Source organism: Meleagris gallopavo, chromosome 7, assembly GCF_000146605.3.
Source record: "Meleagris gallopavo isolate NT-WF06-2002-E0010 breed Aviagen turkey brand Nicholas breeding stock chromosome 7, Turkey_5.1, whole genome shotgun sequence".
Classification (NCBI taxonomy): Eukaryota; Metazoa; Chordata; class Aves; order Galliformes; family Phasianidae; genus Meleagris; species Meleagris gallopavo.
The window spans coordinates 21779287-21783192 of record NC_015017.2 but is presented as its reverse complement, the minus strand read 5'-3'; positions in this window follow the sequence as shown (position 1 = coordinate 21783192).

Here is a 3906-nt window from a genome sequence, read left to right as displayed (position 1 = left end):
GCAGCACTGCCTATGGTATTTCTGAGGCAGTAATACTATGAAGGCAAGAGATTAATCCAACATACAATGATTACTGATTTTAAGGAGGTTCTTGCTATGGTGCATGGTAAACTAGAGGTTGTAATAAAGTCTAGCCTGGCTGAAGGTTTTCTTTTTTTTTTTCTTTTTTTTTTTTAGTTCTAGAGAAGTGCTTGTGCTCTGCATTTAAAATTAGTCTGAAGACAGTGAGAAGAGAAAATCAGTCAGTTATGAATAGTTAACAGCCAATTTTCCACTATTCAGCCAAGAGAACAGCTTCCTTCTAGGTAGATAATTCACGTGTAACATTGCTTTGCAGTAAAACATTTACTGTTCAGATAATTTTTATATGATTGATTAATATACTTTGTTATAGAAATAGATTCTTAGGCTAAAAATAGAGATAATCTAGGACTCATATTGCTCAGTAAAGAGCAAGGTAGCTTCACTTTCAACATATAAATCTGCATCATTACTAGAGGTTGCTGAGATGCTGCTGATGCCTTATTAGATAAGGTTTAGATAGATTACCTGCAGCACTAAACAATTTACTGAGAACAGAAAATGGGCTTTCAATTCAGACTAGAAATGAAACATCACAATTATGCAAGATGCTCTGTAACCTTGGAAACAATTGAGAGCAGTGACATCAGCAACAATTATGTGCAATTTTTGTCTTTAGTTTATCACCAAGGTAACCAGAGCAGATTTCCCAGCTTGAAATTTTAAGAATGTCTTTGCTCAGTATTAAGTGAGCATGCATGAAGCAGACTGTTTAGAGTCTGCTAAGTCTGTTAAAATTGCATTATGTTTCCCTTTCAGAATGGTCCATCAGGATTTAAATTGTGTAAACTGAAATCATTGCCCTCCCCCCCAGATCCTTTGAAACAGCTGCAGGCAAATGAAGCCTTCATTAGCGTGTTAAATTCTCTGATTGCTAGAAAGAAGGATAACATTGGATTCCCGTTGCTGAGAATAAGTACCAAGTATTGCAACTGTACATAGGGCCTATGAATTGCCTTACGTTGTTTTGGAGGCTGATATTCATCCACAGTTGAGGACAGATGATGTTCTGACATCAAACTTCCTTTAGGAAGGTTTGCATTAAAACCTAGAGACTTGTAGTCATTGCTGCTTGTTGAACAGCCTAGTATGACTTTCAGTTTCATGCATACTTCAGAGAGGATTTTTTTTTTCCGCACTGGGCCTTGCAGAATATAATATTTGAATTAAAACATTGTTGCAGAGGGGAAAAAGTTACTGTACCATCTATAATTATGATGAGATCGGGAAGAAAGGTTGGAGCCATAATGCTGACTATGTTCAGGCAGCATCTCATCTTTGTGTTGTTCAATTTTAGAGAGAAGCATTTTACTAGTAAGAGTTGGTAATCTTAATCAGTCATTCATGGAGACAAAAGGACAAACTGCAAAGATGTTGCCTTTCAGTTTTTACTTTAACACTGGAGTGCAATCTCAGGTTAAATTCACATCAAATAGCAACTTAGGAGTATATGTATAGACTTAAGTTGTATATTTTACCTGTGATATTTTTGTCAAATATTTCATAGAATCATAGAATGGTTTGGGTTGGAAGGTACCTTCAAGATCATCTAGTTCCTATCCCCTTGCTGTAGGCAGGGACATCTCCCTTCAGACCTGGTTGCTCAAAAAATGCTTCCAGGAAGGGGGGGCATCCACAACCTCATTGGGCAGCTTGTTCCACTGTCTTACCACCCTCACAGTAATTTCTTCCTGATATGTGGTCTAAATCTATCCAGTTTAAAACTGTTTCCCCTTGCTGCATTGCTACATGTCCTTATAAAAAGTTCGCCCCAGCTTTCCTTCAGGTACTGGAAGGCTGCTATGAGGTTTCCTCAGAGTCTTCTCTTCCCCAGGCTGAAGAGCCCCAGTTTTCTCAGCCTGTCCTCACAGGGGAGGTGCTCCAGCACTCTGATAATCTTTTGGCCCTCCTTTGCACCTGCTCCAACAACTCCATGTTCTTCTTGTGTTGGGCGCTCCAGAACTGGACAGGTGAATTCTCACAAGAGCAGAGTTAGAGTGGCAGAATCACTTCCCTCGACCTACTGGTCACAATTCTCTTGATGTAACCCAGCCTTTTGGGCTGCAAGCACACATTGCTGGCTTATGTTGAAACTTTCATCAATCAAACCTCCCAAATCCTTCTCCTCAGGGCTGCTCTCAAGCCATTCTCCACCTAATGTGTATCTATATTTCCTTTTTTTTTTAATTACATGTTTTTCCTTTGCTGTGCACGTGAAACACACATTTGTTTTCTCGTGAGTTATTGTGTATTCAGCTTATGATTTTGAAAGGCCATCAGTACGCAGGCAATGTGCCATACTTGTGCCCTAGAGATTCAAGCTGGAACTTATTGTTTCAAGGAGGATAATGCAATTCTGTTAGTGTTTTGAGTGCAATCCTGAAGAAGTGAAACGACATTTCAGACCATTAGCAAATGGTTAATTTTGGAATTCGTTAGCTGATATTGCTTATAATGAATGAAAAAATTAAATTAGATTTTTGCTTGAAAAAAGATAATCTACCATACTTTGGTATTGCATAGAGAATAAGACACCTTCCACATTTCATAGTACCAAAGCTTTTCGTGGGCTATAATTGAAAAACAGATGCCTTCCTCAGAAATAGAGTATTGATATTCATATTTGTAAAGGAATTATTTCAGTAATGATAGAAGGAGAAGAAAATAGAAGCCAAACTTTTTAGATGCTAGTCACAGTCTAACATGGTTATAATCATCTTTAGGATTGTATCAAATGTGTAATTGTTATTTTATTTTTGTAATAAGTATTTTCCAGAAACATGCAATAATAAACAATCTCACTATCTGCGGACATGTTTGGTGAAAATGAGCTGTGCCTTGAAAGGTATTGATTTGCTTGTTACAGTTTTCAGTTTGATTAATGTTAAAATTCCGAGGAGTATATTTAATCATTACTCATAATTAGTACAGTAATAAGGCATTAGGCGTATCTACACATTTACTATTAACAATTAATGTCTTATATTTCTTTCCTATCGCAGGTGCAATCATAAGTTAGAACTCAGAAAAATTTTAAAGAAATATTTATTGAAGTAGACATTGGTTATAAATCTTGATAACTGGTATTCAGAGAGTTAATAATGATTTCTCTGGATTTATTCTGTGCTGATGAAAGGCCATTCAGATTATAGCTGTGTTGCAGCTTCTCTCAAGAATCCTTCCAGGAGCTGCAAGCTTACAGTGCTGTTGTGAGGCCAAGAATAACTCCAAGGGAAGACACCAAGTACTGCATTCTGTGCAGGGGGACCACGTTTTACATGTGACCAAACTGATATGTAGTCAGACTAAATGACTGTTGAATGCTATGTGTGCAAAGGTCACAGTAGTATTGTGTTTAGAAAAAATATCAGGCAGGAAAGGGAGAAAAATGGAAAGAGAAAGAATGTGGTAAATAATGGTATAGTGAATTGGTTTGTTCGTCTGGTCCTGTGGTACCATCAGTACTTACATGGAGATAGCTGACTGACAGTGAATTCCCAGTGTGAATACCCAACTGCGAAAGTCTTGGGCAACCTCATCTGATCTCATTACTGCATCTGCTTTAAGCAGGAGATTGGAGTAGAGACCTCCCAAGGTCCTTTCCAATTGATATTAGTTTGTGCTGTGGTAGAAAGATTCACTTCATCCATGCTGGTATATAGGAGGAAATCTGAGAACAGGATAATTAATTTATTTGTCAGGCCTGAATGAGACAGTATTTGGACTAATTTTTCTGATGCTGTTAATAACCCTTCAAAAATAACATTGAGAGCATGATGGAAAAAAAAATGATGGAAAAAAAATTATCTGAGAAGGAAAGGGAAA